This window comes from Triturus cristatus, chromosome 12, assembly GCF_964204655.1.
Source record: "Triturus cristatus chromosome 12, aTriCri1.1, whole genome shotgun sequence".
Lineage (NCBI taxonomy): Eukaryota > Metazoa > Chordata > Amphibia > Caudata > Salamandridae > Triturus > Triturus cristatus.
Window position 1 is genome coordinate 657,662,273 of NC_140595.1, and position 20,512 is coordinate 657,682,784.

Consider the following 20,512-nt stretch of genomic DNA (forward strand, 5'->3'; position numbering starts at 1 on the left):
CGGGTGGGCAGGTTATTTCTGCGTTTGGTGGCTGAGAGAACAGATTCTACCAGATTTGAGTTGATGTTCATCTTCCAATTTTAATTAAAGTAATTTTGTTAGCTTCATAATTAGTTCAGGAGTCTATTCTGTTCACACATGGAATACACATGCAGTGCGAAAAGTCACCTTTCCTAACACAACACCAGAATATACACGTGGCAGTGGACATGGGCAGCAGATGGGACGTCCAAAGCTCTGCTCTTCGGCAGGGCAGATTCTGTGCACATGTGGTACCCATTTACAGCCATGGACTACTTCGAGCTAGGTGACCACCCTAGTTCGGAAAGTAGGCCCCTATTCCTTCTGATTACTGTCTATCGTTAGACCACAGACTTCACTCCCATAACATGCCATTTCTAAAAATTGGCTGTCATGGACCTTCAACTTTAGTTGCAGAGGAGGGGGTGGGGAGGAACGAGGTGGCTATTAGGCACAGTTTTGTATCGAGGGGCTTCTCTTGCACTATTTGTTGACCAGTTCAAAACTTATGAAATGGAGCAACGTGTGGTATCCATCGGAGGGTTGATGGAGCCCATGGTCTTCGAGATACCAGAAAAGTATCCTGAAGACCATGGGCTCCATCAGACCTCCGATGGATACCTCATGTTACCTAAAGGATGGCCCTTGGAATGAAGATGGTTTCTGCTATGGAACTTCACTGCAATTAGGGTGGTGTAGGATTGTAGTATATCTATCTGTGGAGCAAGACTCTTCCAAAGAAATATTTCCAGTCTCTCGCGACAAACTTGGCCTTCAGCAACCTTTTTCAGGGCTCAGCTCATGCATGGGCTCTAAGAGCCAAGCCAGACCCTTTGCTCAGCTCTGGCTCGGCTCTCCTGTTAATCATGGGCATAGCTCGGTCAGAAAGATTGATGGGGGGTCTGAGCATTAGATTTCCCAACCATCACGCTGCCAAATAATGTTAAAATGCATTATATGACAAGCAGGGCGCATGAGTGGGGCTTAAGAGGCAGTGGAAAGGGAGAGGAATATGGATTAATAGCGGGTACTAAATGAGAGCAACGCAATATTCTGCAAAATAAACATTTTTTTAGGGCTTTCAAAACAGAGATGAATGAGAGTGGGTGAGTGTTTTTGTTAGTGTATGCATGCAAAAATCCCAGGTGAAATCCGACAGACACCTCACCATACCCGACTGAAAGCACCTGGACCCAACTATTTATCTGAAAATACATTTAACAAGGGGGTGTAAGACCCCAAACACTCCCCATGAAACTAAGCCACTGTTGATAATGTGTTGGCTTACCTGTCTCTATTAGACACTGCATCGTTTTGGATATTAACAAAAATATGCCAAAATGTCAGAATTGAAGTTACATGAAGATCAAACAAGATTGGAAATGAAAAAAAAAATAAGAATAATAAAAAAAATCTTGTGTAATGTAGCCTAGTACTAACGTAAAGGGCTCTACTGCCTTTGGGCCAGGTTCGCGCTATATGAAACTGCAAATGAAAAAAAAAAAAGCAAACAGAACCCTAGGGTGCTGCCAGCCCCCGACTGGCACCCATCCCTGAATGATTAGTCAACCAATCAGCAGCGAGGGCGGCCGCCATTTGCTGGAAGGAGGGAGAGAGCAGGCCTCCCAGCCTCGCTCTGGGAGGCCGCGTGCATGCGGGCCCAGTCCAGATGGCTGCTCCACGCAGACATTCACCTCGCCTTCACATTCCGACTTCCACGGCGCTCATTTGCATTTCCTTGCCCGGGCTTCTCTCGGCGGTCTGCTCATTAGAAAACCCCTAAGCCCGGCGGGCCTGTATCCTTTTCCCAGTGGCCTTCTGCGGGCCGCAGAGGCCCGTGCGCGAGACATAATTGTGTCTGCAGGTAAATCACATTTCGCCACGGCGCGCGCATCGTCAGCTGCTCGCTCATTGTGCGCCCCGTTTAGCTAGAATATCTCTCGCCGGAGAATATGACACGCCTGCCCGTTAATTGTGGGCTTACGTTACCTCGCCGGGCTGCCCGCAGCTGCGGCCGATAAGGATCGCTCTTACCTCTGGTAACCGTACCCCGGGACTTGCTGAAATAACCGCGAGGAAGGCGAGTTGAAAATCTCTGATTACGGCGCATTGTTCGGGGACTAAACACTTCAGGTTCGTTCAAGCACCTGGTGTCTGTTTCTTGGCACGGAGTCAGGCGTGACGCGCGACCATCTTTCCGTGGGGGTGGGTGGGGCGGGGGACCGGCTGGCCACGGGTTAGTGATATCCACAGAGAGTGACAGGTCTGCTGTACCGGCTGAATAAGGAAGCGTGACGCGCTGCGTTTATTGACACCCTGGATGGGGAAGGGTGCGAGAGAATCAATGCACTGATTGCCGCCCTCCTGCTGCGTCCTTCTCCTCCATGAGCAGGTGTTCGTTCGGACCGAGGTTATGCCATAGGGATTAAAGCTGGGACGCTGAAATTATGCGGCAGGATTGACTAGGATATGTGGCAAGAAAAAGCCAATGATGCAGCATAATCGGGGCCGCTGGAAGTATGTGACAGGAGAGGGACGAATTATGCTGCAAGGTTGACTACATTATGCGGCAAGAAAGGGCAAAATATGCGGCACATTTTCTGACAGCAGTACTTCATTATTTTGATATTTTTACACTTATTGCCATTGTCTGGGCATAGATACCAGTTACACACCTAAACATAACAATAATCAACAGAAAGGTGACCTGGCTTTTCACTGCGCTGCAGCATTTTTAAAAATGTTGAACAATTTAAGGTAGAACCAATTTTTTTTGGGGGGGGGGCTAACATCTGCAAATTATGCAGCAGTTTTTGGATTATGGGTTATATGGCAAATGCGGGAGATCCATAATTATGTGGAAACTGTCTATGGCGTACAATCGCAAAATTCCAGTGTCCCTGAGCATAATGCGCTACATTTTGTTTTAGTATTAATTGATTATTTTGTCATTTTTACTAATGATGATTCTCATTAGTACCAGTTTATTATCGAAACATAGCAATAAGAAACTGAAAGATGACCAGTCAACTTTTGTGAAGGACCTACCAGTGTGCGGGAGCACATGTTGCCACGTTCTAGTAACTTTTGCCCCTTTTGAGCTAGAAGCACTTTGTTGTTGTTGTTGAAATCTGCAGATTACGCCGCAGATGGCGGATAGTGTGTGGCAATTCCATCATTAAGCCACCTCCTTGGTGGAGCTGCCCTGGGATTGGACATAATTTCCTGTCGGTTCAATGCTGGCTCTACCAGAGTTTTGGTAAGGGGCGCATGGCAAGACGCATCGTGGAGATTAGTAGCAGGAGGTCAGGATTTTCTCTTTCTTATTTGGGACAGGGAGGAGAGGCCGTGTTATGAATAAGGCTGCCTGTTTTCCGTTTTTACAGATTTTTACACATAAATACAGACAGAAAACATTTATTTTCTTGACTGTATTTATTTTTAAATGTGGATAAAAACGGAAATTGGGTTGCTTTTGGAGTAATTCTAAATACTGTCTGCCATGATTGCCAGGCCAATAGCCGCACGGATTGATAGGTAAGGGGTTAAAAAACAAAGGAATTTTAGTAAAGAGGATTTAACAGCAGTAGATATGCACAAGGTTGATACTGAAATTGGTCATATTTTCATATAAGTGCATTGATTTATCTTCTGCGGATGTTCACAGCATTGAAACCTGACAGGCATCCAAGCATGAGTGCATATTTATCGGTTAAATAAATGTGGAAATATACTAATTTCAGCTTAATTTCTCCACAAAACACAAAATCAATATGGATAAATACAGATAAAATTAGCAAAAATTAAATATGGATAAATACAGACGTAAATGTCAAAAAAATAATACCATGAAACCAAGAGGCCGTGTTATGAATGACTCTTCTGCCCCTGTACAGCTGTTGGAAACGGGGGTAGATAATTTTGGGGGCCAAGCATAACTCAACATTTTAGACGGTTAAAAATTTAATGATGGGGATTTTTTTCACCTCGGCGTTCAGAGTGTTATAATTTTGGGGGGCTTGAGTGACATCATAGATACCTTCAGTTTTGCTCACATCATTTATTTGAAGTCACTCAGAACCACTCAGTGAAAACATCCCTGTTGGTTACAGTTACCCATCTATAATTCTATATGTTATGCATAGCTCTCACACAGACCAGTATTGCGAATGCTGGATTCTAAATCTGGTTATTCACGGCTATGAATGAGCCGAAATGGGAAACAAAACTGGTTTACACACTGTTGGTACATTACACTGCTGTCGCCAGTATGGCATTGACTCTCTGCCCCGATGGAGACCACAGAAGGGTAAAACAAGAATACCTCACAGTCTAAGTGACATTAGACAACTCAAGCTTCACTCTTTTCTTATTTGACGTCACTTAAAGCCCCGTTCTGCAAACACCCTCGTTATTCACAGGTGCCCATCAATAATTCTATGTTATGTATGGCTCTTGGTAAAAGCCACTAATGTGATTACCAGATTCTAAATCTGGTTGTTCACTGGTATGATGCTGCAACAGTGGGAAACAAAAGTTTTTTCCCACTGTTGTGATATCATAAAGAAATTCCAGGCTGCTCTGACTGGCTCTCCATCAGCCTGTCAGAGTAGAAGTGGCTCTGATGGAGAACAGAGAAAGTATCTTCTGGTGGGGAGGGCAGGAGGCAGAGAGGGCAGTCGGGGTGGGTGGCAGAAGTCTAGGTATTATCTTTAGATATTTGAGTGGGTGAAGGGTAGATTGAAGAGACCGTGGTGTGTGCGGGTGGCAGGAGCCAAGATTTTTTTTCTCCAAATGTGGGTGGGTAGGGGGTTAGTAAATGCAGAGGGAGGTGAGGTTGGGTAGCAGTAAACCAGATATGTATTTTATTTTTGGGAGAGCAGGAGATGATGCTTGGGGTGTCATGGAGCCAGGATCTTTTAGGCAGGGGGCAGGTGTACATGAGCACCCGTTGCATTACAGATGGACCCATTCATTTTATTAGGCACAGGGGGATTAAGTGATTTGCCCAGAATCACAGGATGCTGAGCGTCCCGGACGAGACTCGAACCCGTTTCCCCAGATTAGAGGTCGACTGCTCTAGCCAGGTATAGCACTGGGCATGAGGCTAAGGCCGCTTAGGTCATATTGTGTATTGGTCCCCTACGGCTCCTCTAACCCCGAACAGCAGATAAAAGTAGGGACAGAGGATCAGGCAGGTCACCCAATACATTCATTAAATCTGGGTAACAGTGAATAGCGGGATGTTTTTCAGCTTTAGGTTCTGAGTAGATAATTCGAGCTGCATTATTGTTGTCTGTTTGATGTCATTTAGAATCCCTCAGTTCAAAACATCCCTGTTATTCACTCTTACCTATCTATAATTCTGTATGTCATTGTTGCTTAAAGGGGCCATCCTGCGTTGAGACGAAGAAACCCTTCTCTTTGTTCACCGCTGCATGTCTCACAATCACCAACACTAGGCATTTTGAAAAGTTTCTTTATTTGGTAATGTCAGCTGGGGTTTTGAAAAATCATTCAGCGGATGTCCCAATTAAGCCCCATTTTTTTCTTGTTTGCTGTTGCATTTAGTGCATCATTCCTTGCACAGATCTCATTTAGAAATAGTGTTGGGCGCTTTGTTGCTATCGTAACAGAAGACTTCTTTTTAGGGAATTCCTTGGTGCCTGTCTAGGTCTCTGCCTTTGTAAAGAAGGACGTCCTCTTATTTGTGTTATTGGTTTCTAGTAACATGGTTCTTCTCAAGGTGTCGAACACACTCACCCCTTACAAAGGAAGGGCAGGGGGAAGAAGAGACTGGTGTTGGGCCATGTACTTTGGCGCTCTCCTTGATAAATATCAATGTCACAAATTATAAACATGTCCCTTGTATGGTTTCCAGGTAAGGAACCCCTGTACCCTATACATGGGCTGCTACCCTTGTTCCTGGATACTTCTGTGTCCCAATTGTGGGAAGAGCCAAAGGGATATTTATAAAAATATATGGGATGACCTTGCACACTTCCCTGGGTGTCATGCTTCATCATCAGTCATCCCATGCTTGCCTAAAAATTCTCTAATGGCGGGTAGGCCCTCGCTTCCGTTGAGGGTGCTTACAGGGAAAAAGAAGGGGGCAAGGGATCCAAATAAGATTTTAAAATCCCAGCCCCCTACACAAAGGAAATGTGCACTTTATTAGGCTGGTGGTGAGGGGAAGATTAAAACGAAAAATGGGATGTGTAAGACATCATTATGTGCTTTACAACCATTTAGGTTGACATGTTTCGGCCCTTCTGGTGGCCCTACAGGGTGGTACGGTATTTTCTTCAGGACCAAAATCCTGCTTTACCTATGATGTGTCCCATCTGTACATACATACACACACACACCTAGCACATGTCCACATGCAATACCAGTTGCAATGCTCTGCTCAGAGCAACAGTTCGCTTGTTATTTTGGTTTCATATGGTCCTAGAATACGAGACTTAAAACATAAATATAAAAATGAAATGCAGACTTTTAGACAAAAAAACTAACAATACATAGCGAAATGGGAAGTGCAAAGACCAATCACAAGGGGCTTCCAAAGTTGGCAGTCCCTGGAAAAAAGCGCTGTGCCACTCTTGTGAGCACTGCAAGTGGAAACTGCAAACATAAAAAAGTACGCACGTGAAATCTCACTCCAATGCACTTGTGTTGAACGCTTGTGCAGATGTGGTGAAACTGCATAATATCACAGGCATTCACACAACCCTTTACCTTAACTTTGGGAAAGCTGTGTACAGACAGGGACACTCTAAAGGGAAAGCAGCATTTGGTGCCTGAAGAAAGCCCTGAACCCCATTGTAGGGCCACAAAAGGGGCTGAAACATAATGATGTTTTCCACATCCCTTTTTTAGGTCTCGCCTGAGCCAGCGCGCATGGGCTGCTCAGGCGAGACTTTTAGTAAGGGGGCTTCAAAATCTGACCACACGCTTTTGCGTGTGGTTTGTTTTTGGTCAGAGGCTATTGGCCTTTGCGTGCGTCTTTCTAAGAAAGACAGCACGCAATTGGGCAAAGGTGGGTGCATGTCCCGCCTTTGCTCCGCCCACAGCCTATTGCTTGCGGTTACCCACACAGGCAGTATCTGTTTTGAATTATCGTGCCCAGACGCTTGCGCGATAACTCAAAACAGATGTCTCGCTGTGGCGCGCGCCTGCGCTCCACTAGTGTGCTTGTTGCTTTTTGTCCCTGTCCAGTCATCTCTGTTTCATCTGATTTCTGCATATCTTTCTATAGCTGATCTTTCTTTATTTTGTTATTTCTCCCTGATTCTCCCTCGCGTGCTCGTTGTTTTCCCTCTGTGTGTGTGTTTCGCTCTCTTGGTTTCCGAGTGTGCTTGCTACGTATCAAGCTGTGTGCGTGCAGCACCCCAGTAGTGTTGTGACCCTGCTCTTCACAGGCTGGTTGTAGGGCCTGTCATTGTGTGGCACGTTCATGAACCGCACTGCCTCGGGGGTAATCTTCACAGACTGAGCATACGAATCGGTCATTGCAGGTATGGCAGTGCCATGGTGGCATTATTGACAGAACCTTGGGCTAGGTCAGTGTGTGGCATGTGTAGGTACCACAGTGCCTAGGGGGCAATTGTTATTTGCTGATTGTAGAGCCAGGGCAGTGTGTGGCACTTGTAGGTACCACAGTGCTTCGGGGCCACTTGTCATAAGCTGATTGTAGAGCCAGGGCAGTGTGTGGCACGTGTAGGTACCACAGGGCCTAAGGGCCACTTGTCATTGACGGGGCACCTCAGCTGAGACCCCAGGAGCGGTGCCAACGACCCGTACCTGCCACCCATTGTAAAACAAGGAGCAGAGTTTACAACTCCCTTGTGTAGGGTGGGTTGTGGGGTCGGGGGTGACTTAGTAGCGTGTTAGGTTACATGCTCGTGGTGGGGCGATTCTGCAGTTCCTGCATGGGCTGCGCACACACTTTATCACACACACACACACATATATCTGAACTTTTTCTCAAGTTGTCTATCATGCACACGTTCTGTCAAACACACGCACCCAAGTTCTCTCACGCACGCATTTCTCTGAAACACATTTCTCTAAAACACATTTCTCTTTCACACATGCTTTCAGAAGCACTCACTTCTCTCACAGTCACACACTGTTTCACCCTCACACTCTCTCTCTCGCTCGGACTCGCCTCCCTCACCCATGCTCTCAGCTTGCCCTATCGGATGCGTTGCATCCCGTGTGACCCTGGACATATTGAACAGGTTCAGCACAGGGGCTACTTCAATTAACAATGACCTGCTAAGTAAGGGCAACGTCTCGATATGTGGAAAACCAAATATTTAACACGTACTCCAGGATTTTGTATATCGTGCCAAGCTTTCATTTTCCCCAGTTTCACAATTAAATATCAAATTCATTTTGAAATCATCATTGCATTAATTTTGTACAGATTTTTCTTCTCAGATCTTATCATCAGGGCCGCTAAGACCATGTTGCCAAGAGGTGGATCCTAGAATAAACAAGCAGTGGCATAGCCAATAGGTCTCGCCTTTTGGACCTTATAAGTGTTTAGACATGCAACAGTTGATGTTGTTGCACCAAGGATATTGTACTGCATGATTAATACTTATAAGGTTCCAAAGGCGCGACCTATTGTCTATGCCAATGCTTGTTTGTTTTAATCTTCCCCTCACCACCCGCCTAGTACAGTGTAAATTTCCATAGGGTAGGTGACCGGGAATTGTACAACTTATTTGGATCCCTTGCCCCCTTCTTTTTCATTGTACACAGTCGAAGGTAGCGAGGGCCCGCCTGCCATTAGAGAATTTTTTGGTGAGTGCAGGATGACCGATGATGAAGCATGACACCAAGGGGGGTATGTGAGGACATTCCATATATTTTTATAAATATCCCATAGGTCCTTTTGATGAATGGGACATAGAAGTATCCAGGAACAAGGGTAGCAGCCCATATATAGGATACGGGGGGTTCTGACCTGGAAGCCATACAAGGGACGCGTTTGCCATTTGTGATATTGATCTCAAAGGTGTGCCTACTTCGAGCATAAGAATTTTGACGAGTCGAGGGCCCCAGTTTTTTAGTGTAGTTTTTCCATTAGGTTCAGAGGGGAGGGTCCTTTTACTAACCTTAAGAAATGGAGACCTTTTCAGAAGCCATATCGTCTGTCCCGATTGTAAGATGGACAACGGAAGAGGGCTCGAAGAGTAGTGCAAAAAAAAAACCGAAAAAGCAACTGAGCTAGAAGCCCCCTTTGGCACTCTGAAACATTTAGCCGCACAGGGTCGCTTCAAAGTCTTTGCCGGTTCATACATTCCGACCAGGGTTATTAGAATGAAACCAGAATCTTCTTGGTTGGAGCTACTGGGCTGCAGGAGCTGAGAAAAGGTTGAATCTTTACACCTGTAATTTCTTTATAGAAACTGCAATGCGGGAAATGGCAGGGTACGAGAAGCCCGGGCTGCAGCCAGAAAGAACGGCACAATGGAAAAATAGGTTCAGAAAGCAGCAGCGACAAGCAAATCAGGTTAAGTGAGCAAACCAGAGAATATGCAATTCAATAAGTCACCACTCACACTGCCGTCTATGACTTCCGAGCTAGAAGCATCTAACATGAAGAGGTAGCAAAAAATGAGGCAATAGAGGATTGGGAATACCAGCTATGCTAGCATGGGAAGCCTGCATCTGTCTCTGGGATCAGAAAAAGCCATCCATCCTGGGTCACTTGTGCCAGGTAACAAAATAAACCCCAGCCTGCTGACTCCAGAAGGCACCACATTCGGAAATCCCCACAAAGGTCAACGAAATACATACAACCACTTGATCCGACTAGAGCATGCACCCCCAATGTCATTATCTCTAGTCTACGGATGAAACCCCAATACCAGCAGAAAGATTCATGTCCATGGCAGAGCAAGGCTCTGGGCATTGAATGCAGGGCAGTGCTAGTGTCAAGGACCACATGACGCCAAGTCCTTTCCCACCAACTTCCACAGAAGCAAATCAATCATAACCAATACAGTGATCACTGGAAACAACCCAAACGTTGAATACAGGCATGAGGAAATGATAAGTGCGGATTAGGGCACTGGCTTGGTATTTCAACTATAAGAACAAATTATATCAACATGTTGGATCTGGTCAAACAACTACTAGAGAGCTGGATGATGAACAATAGAAATATGCAGAATGGTGGCACTACGTGGCATTCTGAAGGCACGGAAAAGGTAAACATAATGAGGAAAACAAAAAATCACTGAGCAGAAGATATCGGGCAGGAAGGGAGCTCAGGTCACACTTCAATTCAAAGTGGGGAGAGAAGGAAGAACAACAGAATCCCCACAAACAAAATCCAGAGACCCTCTGAAAACATGACAACAGGGAACTGGAGGTCTCACTTGCCACCTGGGTGCAACAGAAACAATACCGAGTTTAATGGGATTGTTGTACCTCTTTACCGGTAGCTGCCATCTGTAGTCTGAGAGGGTCAAATCAAAGCTTGGCAGAACATATTGTAACAATGCGAGTCGGTATGAGGAAACGGGAGACTGAAACCAGGCAGTCACATGCAGAACAGGTTTATTGTAGATCCAAGTAGATAAAAAACAGAAACGAGGGACAATTAGGCATGCATTTACTCCACCACCCACACCAAGAAGAGAATGTTGTTAGTTTGGTCTCCTGGCTCATTGAGCATTCCTATCTGACACACATAAAACAAACATTAAGAGAATGCCAACAGCCACTCAGTAAAAGACACCTCAGGAAAGAGCAGCGTACTGACGCAGATGCAGGCAAACGTAAATCAGAGCACATATGATGGAGGATGCACTGATCCAAAGTCTGCCCTAAGTTGGCAGGGTATGCCCAGACGTGGGTCCCTTGCTCACTTTGCCACTGAAGTGTTCGCCCAAAGTCTGAACATGTCAATCAATCAATCAGTATTCTTGTAGAGCACTACTTGTCACCCGTGAAGGTATCCAGGCACTGGCAGGGTCCAGCTGATTAGTCGGATAGCTATGTCTTCAGGGACTTTCGGAACTCTGGAAGAGATAGGGAGGTCCGAAGATTAAAGGGTAGCTTATTTCATTTCTGCACTGATAGGTAGGAGGAGTGACCTCCGCATCTGCTATGTCGGATGCTGGAGTTGAGGGTTCGAGAAAGGGACGCAAATGCACATGTGTATATTCTGGGTTCTGTTGGCTCCAGGAGAAGCTCCAAATATTGTGTGAATAGTTGATCTACTACGAGACCAAGCTTTGCTTTGGCCTCGGCACACTCTGGGTGGCTCACGTTTAATTTAAAAAACAGCACTGGTTTGCTACTTTTCATCATTCGAGCTACAATTTTAATCCTGAAGAAGGCAGCCTTTACTTCTGTTGTGTGCTGAAACACCAGCAGGTCATCCTGGATCATGAACTACTGGATACCTGAAGATTTTAACATGATTTGTGCCGTTGCCTAGTTTGTAGGCTTATTGATGTTATGGGTAGAAACAAGATGTGACGGAGCAATACCGAACAGGTGTATCTGACCGAGTCCGCTCAGGATTCTAGCCCTCTCATCAAAGTCTTTCCTTGGATTCTGTACTTTTCCTAAGTATGTTCTATAGTGGCGGCACAGTGGTAGTATTCAGCACTTGGTGAATATCCTGGATAGGCGAATAAATAAATAAATGAATATCCAGCTCTGGGTCGTGGTTTTCTTCTTTTTATACCAGTAAGAACTGTGGCAATTGAGACGAGTTGCTACTTGTAAGCTTTCGATACATTTTAATGTGTTGGGATATGTCATTAATTATTTATGATTCATGATACCCCAATAGTCTGTTACTCATAAAAAAATATCACTATACGCATATGTCGTTGGCGATGGATCTTATGTCTTTAAAATATAATTAGTGCCTTTAATGCATTAATGTATGATAGGCTACAGAGAGCTTACTGTTGTTTGGACTGATACGAGGCACTTACTTTTGTATTTTATTGGAGGAGATGCTGTGACATGCTTGTGGTTAATGTTGTGCAAGGCGATGCAGGGCAATGCAAACACTTATTTGGGATGTGCAAAGCCACGCAAGGCACGGTGTCCGTGCCCTTTCGTGGCCTGGTAAAGTAATGTAACGTAACGCAGCAGCGTGCACTGCATTGCATTTCTTACTAGTGGGAGTTCCTGTGCATCAACCCAAGGATTTCATGCAATTCCAGATTTACTCAGGTTTGTAAACCTGGAATTGGTATGTCTACCGCAGAGACCTGTAACAAAGAAAAATATGTTTATTTCTGCTCATTACATCCTCTTTCTATGCGTGATGCAGAATGCATCATGCATAGAAAGGAGAATATGGCTGTTTGGATTGTTTTAGTGCACAAAAGTATCCCTTCCTGTCTAAAAACAATCCTGCCCTTAACACAGGCCCGCTGGCATCACTGTGCAAGGGCGCATGCATTGGTGCTAGGCATCCACAAGTGCGCCAGCGCAGGGAGCGAGCTGAAGAGTGCCATATCTTAGTAGCTATGACGCCAGGGCTTTAAGTGGGATGAAAAAACTGGAGGGTCTCTCAAAGGGGCGTGGCCAATGTAATTAAGGGTGTGGCTTAAAACGCTTAAGCTAAAAATCTGTGCTTAGCATTGTGTGCCACCCGACTTGTATTTTCCTGTTTCTGTCACTGCATCCAGATACATGATACAACAAGTAACATCATACCTACAACAAGTCTGGACTATTGGCTTTGTCAATGGTTGTTAGTTGCACAAGATATATAAGCAGCAACTATGGCTTGTATATAATATTGAAAAAGCTTCCACTTAAAGCCCTGGTGACACCAGGACGATGTTGCTGCTCCTGAGTTTAAAGATGATTTGCGAAATCCAGAGAGAAAATGACTCTCTTTAAAGGATTTCACTTCCCCTACAACGCTCACCTGGCATGACGTCATGCCGTAACTTCTCCACTAGCGAGAAGTGAGCAGTGTGAGCACGTGCACCTGATGTGCCTGCTGTCACTGCAGTCCGGACAAAAAATGGACCGCCTGCGCCAGGACACACAACAGAGCCCGATAGAGACCCGTTTCGAGGCCCTCTTTAAAAACTGCCGGTGCTCAGCACCGTCGAGACCCGGCCCACTTAAAGCCCTGTATGACGCTTTTCAGCTCTCTCCTGTTCACGCAACGCAGCACCTTTGCTGCTGCCCTCCGTTGTGTGACCTTTTGATAAATATTCCCCACAATGCACATCACTAATGGACAGCATCAGATTCCAACCCTTCTTCAGACTGAGACTAAACTCCAGTACATGGCAGTTCTGCTCTGGGTGTGGCGGGGGTTGGGGGGGAGGGGCTTAGACGTGGTCAGGGCAGAGATCAGTGGTGCACTCGGCAACATGGAGCAGGAAACACTTTCTCAGGACTAAAGGCGTACACCAGATGTGATGCTCTGAACACTTGGTAAAGGGAAGTGTGCGGTTGCGCCACATCATGTGGTCACAGGGTGAAAGGGCAGAGGTTGTGCTCTGGTCACCTGCTGCAGAAGAGAGGTCATGCTCTCCTCACAGCGCCACGGGCAGAATATGCGGCAGGGCATGCGCTGGCCGGGCAGAGGCTGTGTTTCGGTCACATGCTGACGGAACAGAGGTCATGCTCGGGTCACTCAATGGCAGGCGGGGTCACTGTGGAAGGGCAGCCGCCCTGCTCCGGTCACATGTTGACAGAACATACGTCTTGCTCTGGGGAGGTGGCACAGGCCAAACATAGCACCAAGTCACATTCTGACAAGTAGAGGCACTATCCTTCAGAGGCGCAACTAGAGCCAAATTTCGGGGGGGGCTGAGCAAAAATTTCGGGGGGGGGCTGAACTTTACGCAATAGGCAGAGTGGAGCTGCAGGGGCTCTTAGAAGGGGTGAAACAACAGCGAGGCCTCATTAACATGCAAATGGTCTTTAAAAGACCTGTGAAGTGCTCGGGTGCGGCTGCTTTTTTGCCGGGGAAGCTGTCTCATCCCGGGCTGCCACACACGACGGGGGGGGGGGGGGGGGGGGGCTGAAGCCCTGCGAGTCCAATGGGTGTTGCGCGCCTGCTATCCTTTCAGGAGGTGGCAGGGCAGTGGCTACGCTCTAGTTGTGTTGCGGTCAAGTCCGGGAACCTCTGAGGTCATCATAAGTTCGCCATGTGACGTCAATGTAAAGGCCGTGATTGGTAGCCTGGTGGCAGGCAGAGCTCGTGGTCCAGTCAGGTGATTTGTGATTGGCCATTACTACTTCAGGGAATACTTGTATGGCTCCCACTCACTCGCTGTCACCTTGTGTCTCACTCACAGCCGTTACCATCCCTGTATCGTCACTAGATCCACAGAACCTGATCAGACAATTGATCCTTTCTAATCATAGCACCACTGGGCATTTCTCTTACTGTAAAAGAGTGGGAGCTACAGCCGCAACGAGTTATTTCAGTACGGGCTGATCAACCGGCCCATTCACAACCGTAAACCGCACAGGAGACCGGCCCCGGGGTACCCACGCCTCCGAATTCTCGTGAACTTGGCAAAGAACGGATGCAATGTGCTGAAACCACATTCACTGCATAGTCTGCCCACGAGATGGTCTCGTGCCGGGTGAAACCATCTGACGGAGGAGCTCTCTTGTAACAAGGAAACAGGACCTCACATAGGCCTGTAGGCTTAGGTTATGGACCTTGCCCTATCAGCATCTTGACAAAAATAGCTTCAGGAAAAAAATAGGTTGCGGAGGAGATCCTGCCTTTTTCTAATAAAAAATATAAGCTCATATAAAAATTAATGCAGAAAAAATGCAGTTGTGCAAGGATGGAACTTTTTATTAGGCTCACATATAATTGTGGTTTCTTGCTGCACAACAGAAAAAGATTTGTGTTTAACTACTGATATTTGACAAGTCTGTGGTGCACAATCTAATTGTGGGAGCTCTGCAGAGGGATGGGTGGGTCCCTGTAACCTTCTCTACCAAACCCATGGAAGGCAGAGTGAGGTATTGCATACATGCAAAACTATAATTAGGGCTCCCTTTTTTTCCCGGATTTTTTAATTGACATTCTCCCCTGTATTTATTTACATTTCTCATGTTATTTTAATTATTCCATATTTCTTTTTTATCTGTTGAAAATCTTAAATTGCACTTAGTATATTATGACATTCATTTATTTGCTAAATCTACAGTCACTCTTCAATATCTGTGGATTTATACACACAGTAAACAAACAGAATACAACAACACAAGCACCTGCAATCAATTGCATGTTTGTGTTGGCACATATGGACATCTGCAGCTATTAAACTTAATTAGGAAATTGTAACCTTTTTATTTTTACCCTTCTGTGTTGTGAATATGAACAGCTTTTGTCTTCGAGGTCATGACTGACAGCATAGAGACAGTTAAAAAATAACAAATTTCAGTATTTGAACGTTTTCAAAAAATAATTATAGACAGGGAAAACACGGTTTTCCTATTGATGTGCAAAAATCAATAAAAACGGAAAACCCGGAACCGAGAGTCGTAATTATAACTAAAGCTCCTCATAGCTGAAAACAGAAATCCCACTTTTTAAGGAATTTAGCAGCTAGATAGACATTTATTATTTAGTTTGGGCACAGTAACCGGCTGAAGTCTGTTTGCGTGACCCTGTTTTTGCTGCCAAGTGTCTGAAAGCTGGGTGGGAGCGTAGAGAAATTAAGGTTCAGGGTGGATAGAGACTTATTAACATCCGTCAGTGGCCGGCTGATGTCACCTCCGGTCTTTTCTGCGTCACATGGTAACTGCCCTCCTCCCTCCAACCCCTGATGCCTTCCAACTTCCTGCTTGTTCCTCTCCAACCAGCTGCCAGTGTTACAGGAAGGACCTCCCCCCTAGGGGTCATTGCACCTAACAAATACAGAAGGACCCTGATAGCACCTATTTGAGCATACTAGACGGCTTTCAACTGTTGAGTATCTTGAACTTTGCTCTTTCTGCTTGCAACTGTATGCTACTTGTGACATCACAACGCTACTTGTGACATCACAACGCTACTTGTGACATCACGCATACGACATGGAACAAACTAAGACAGTTCATGTCTCAAATACCTGGAAGGTTGAGCACTATGGCTAGGCCCTTTTTTTCTTGATTTGGGATCAAACCAAATTAGGATAACTACAGATTGAAAAGAAAAGAAGGTGAAAGATAATTATATTCACCAGCGTAGATCAACAACAACACTTAAACTCTCTTGCTGTCGGTATCCATATATTTCAAGTTTTTTCAGGTTTCTTGGTTCATAACAACAATGATCCTTCACCTGAAAGTTCTTCTGGAAATTGTGTGTTTTGTTTCTACAATATGATATTTATAAGCTGTTGATAGTTTGTTAATGTATGTTTTTTCAGTGATTTTTTTGGTGCTTCTAAGGATATATTTTCTGCAGGACGGTCCGCTCCACACTAAGGGGCCTATTACGGTGTTGGTCGAAGTTTCCGCTGACCGCACTGTGGCGGAAACTGGACCAACTGACCTCCGGCCGGTGGTCCCAACTGCCGAATTATGATGCGACCGCACCCTCTCCATGACGAAGCAGGTCAACGCCGTCTCCTCCTCCTGCTTCAACACCCTCCGCATGCTTCGCAGAATCTTCAAGTGGATCCCCACCGAAACAAGGACGGTCACCCAGGCCCTCGTCAGCAGTAGACTGGACTACGGAAACGCACTCTATGCAGGAGCCCCGGCCAAACTCCTGAAACGGCTTCAACGCATGCAGAACGTCTCCGCACGCCTGATCCTTGACATCCCTCGCCGCAGCCACATCACACCCCACCTGAGAGACCTGCACTGGCTCCCTGTTAACAAGAGGATAACCTTCAAACTCCTCATCCACGCACACAAGGCACTCCACAACACCGGACCAAGGTACCTCAACAGCCGACTCAGCCTCTACACCCACCCCCACCCGCCAGCTCCGCTCCACAGACTGCGGCCTCGCCACCGTCCCCCGCATCCGAAGAGTGACCGCCGGCAGCAGATCATTCTCCCACCTCACCGCCAAGACATGAAACACCCTCCCCATCCGCCTACGGCAGACAGAAGACCTTCTGAACTTCAGAATACTTCTCAAGACCTGGCTCTTCGAACAGTAGCAGCCCCCCCACCCCCCCTAGCGCCTTGAGACCCTCGCGGTTATGTAGTGCACTTTACAAATGCCATGATTGATTGATTGATTGATTGATTGATGGTGCGATCGCATTCTCCCATTTCTCTAAGAGGGTTTGTGTTACGCACAAAGCTCCCATAGAGAAATGGGAGACTGTTAATCCCTGCACCCTGTGGGGGGCACCTCAAGGTGCCTGCCACAAGGTGCAGGGTTTATAGGTGCTCCCTCAGCCCCCAGCCGGAAGCCACAAGGGAAAGGAGGTCCTGCTAGGGGCCCCCAAACACACTCTCCGACAGTGTTTCCATGTCAGAAAGGCCAGCATGGAAACCCTGCCGAAAACGGTGCATTGTAATCCGTTCGGCGGAAACCACCGTCCATATGGATTACGGGCCGGTTGCGACTTGCCGACGGGCTCCTTGAGCCCGTGGGAAGCCAGCTGGACTGAGGCTTTACGACCAGCATCGTAGTCTGCCCCCAAGTATTAATTCGATAAAGCCGTATTGCAGTGCCATACAGGCACTGTCCTATAGGCATGGTCTTCAGCCAATACCTCCTTGCTGGCCCACTGTGTCAGTACCATTTGACATGGCCTTTGTTATGTTATGCTAATGACCACTGATAGTGCCAGGACTGTGGACACCGTTCAGAAGTGACAGTATACAATTTGTGGAGGTGGCCCACACCAACAAACCCTGAATAAATGAATCAACCAATGTTAAAGAGCTGTGCTCACCAACAACAGGCTTCTTAGTGCTTTAAGGGAAGTAGCCACCTTATTCAGACTTATATCTTCAGGCAGTGCCTGAAGAAAAGATGAGCTTTTTTGCAGGTTTAACAACAGTGAGAATTCTATAGATGAGCAGCTATCACTTAAAAGGGTCATACCCACTTCTACACCTGCACACCTGTGCAATAAGAAGCTGTTGGAGATGGGTGGAACGCAAACTCCTAGTAGCTCTATCTAAGGGGAATTGTTGGAAGAATGGCGCACTATTGATACATTGCCTCGTGTACTCACATAGGGACCTAAGTTTAATCCTCTCAGGCACCGCAAGCCAATGGAGGGTGAGCAGTGCTGGACCAGTTTAGTTATTAAACTTAAAGGCCACGGCTACCCCTTTCTCTGCACTGTGTAGTCTCTGGGACTCTGCAGCCTGATATTTCAGAAACATACTACTGGCATAGACTGTCACAGAAAGGAGGATTGTCAGCACTGTTTGTCAACGCTCCTGGGGTCAACTTTTCGTCCATTATAGCACCCAGACGTTTTCCTTAGTGACTTGTGCAGGTGAAGGCCTGAGTTGCCACAAGCATATTTCCCAGCTAAGAGTTTTTAAGGCTTGCCTAGACAGCACATGCACGGTCTCGTCAAGATATTTTGTTTTCTATCAGTGTGTTTATAGACTGCCTATAGATAACCATTGGTTGGCTACCTTGTCACTCTCATTTGCTTGCTTCTTAATGGTCAGCTTCCGTAGGCTTCTTTCCTTTTCATGCAGTTCTACCTCCCCTGGATCATGGATTCATTATTTGTGTCCGTCCACTGCTCGTTTTTGTGGGTGCCACCTTTTTGTGTGGCTTTAAACACTCAGCCAGAGTGTGAGCTTTTTAGCAGGCTCTCTCGCATGTGCTTCTGCCACCCACCTCGCTTGCCATCTTCTTGCCCTCACCTGCACTCCTTCTATTCTGTCGTTGCTTACCCCAACCTGTGCGCCTACTTTCCATTGTTGCTTGCAGCCGAGTTGCCCACATGGCTAAGCCATTGACAAATCCAATACCTCATGTAGGCAAGACCTATTGGCTTTGCTAATGCTTGTTTAGCTCGGACTACCCAAGTTTTAATTTTACTTGGATTCACTCATCAATTAATCTATCAGTTATAAGCGAATTTTGGACTTGCTTAAAATGGTCATTGAATTATGAAGAGCAGGTGGGTGCCCTGAGCATAACCTTAAAATAGGATGCCCTAATCTGAAGTTATTTCATAGGTGGGACCGTATACAGGTTGAAGAGAGGGGATGAACCGGGTCCCTGGGTGCTGAACATGGAGTTAACAGAGGGTTAGGATGATGTGAGTAGAATTGATTTGCATTGATATAAAATGAGTACCTTTGAGTAGGGTAAATATAAACATCTGTTATTCAGGGCGAGGATGCCCTTCTGGCTGAACGTGCACCGTACAATTACACATCATGTTATTGACATGAGTGAAGCAGGACTTCTTGGTGACTCAGAAATGCACTAAGCAATTCCAGTACTACATTGATCCCACACTTTTTTGGACTCCCTAGGAGGCCGCCATGGCCTACTGAACAGAATGCTGCCGGTGGGTCCTACAAAGCTAATGCCACGACGCCTCCTTATGCAGCTGCAGTTCTCTCGCTCAGAAAGGTAGGGATTACAAGCTTTGCACCAGAGGCAGGTCAGCAGCCTCCCGGAGGACTCAGGGTGTTACTGTCTTCGTCAAATGTCTTTCTATTTGTTTAAGCAGAGAAGGGTCGATTTTGTATGAAGTAATAGGTATGTCTAGGTTCTTGGCATGTGGTACGCTGGGGAACGGACATCGGGCACAGTGGGTGTGGCCCTGGCGTAGGCCACGGGGCAGGGTGGCTGTGTGTAGGTTTGCAGAGTAAGACCTGTACATGAGGCAGGGTGGTACCTATCTGATGATGGTATGTGTGTGCATGGGAAGGGGAATAGATGTATGGGGTGCAGTTGGTGCAGCAGAAATACTTGTGCCTTCATGGGAACCAGTTTATTTGACATCCAGTGTTTACCAGTGACTGAGCATCATGGCATGTGCCAGTATCTCAGCAACATCACCTGTGCCTGAATGACTTTGAGAGTGCAGATGTCCGAGCGACAGTCAATGTGCGAGAGACAGTGTGCCAGTGTCGGAGTGACATTGTGTGTGCCAGCGTAGATGGTATCGGCTCTGTACCACTGCCTCAGTGGCATCATAAGGGCCTGTGCTGAAGTGAAATTGCTTGTGCCAGTTCTGAAAAACCCCACATTTTCCACAGCAGGAACCATGGAGGTCAAGGAGAGAGAGCTGCCTCTGGCCCTTAGCTTCTCGTGAGTCACTACACTTGCTTCCCCAGGGCAGAGAGCCCATGAAGGCAGGAGCAGAGAGCAAATAGGGCTGCAGCAGCTACATTTGCTTTCTGTTATGCATTCTCTTTGCCCCTACTATAAACCGTCAAAAGCCCATGTGAGGATTTTGAGGAGTATAGGGTGGGACAAGGGGTCATAAGACTTGGGACATACATCAGCCCCGCATGGGTTTGTTCGGCAGGTCACAGCAACTCTTACCCCATGGCACACAACCATAGAGGAAACACA

At 46.5% G+C, this 20,512-nt stretch overlaps 1 protein-coding gene across 6 annotated transcripts in view; it reads right to left on the reverse strand.

The window, feature by feature from the left end:
• Positions 1-20,512, reverse strand: part of GSE1 (Gse1 coiled-coil protein) — a 1,027,427-nt gene that overhangs the window by 296,540 nt on the left and 710,375 nt on the right. The window lies entirely within an intron of this gene.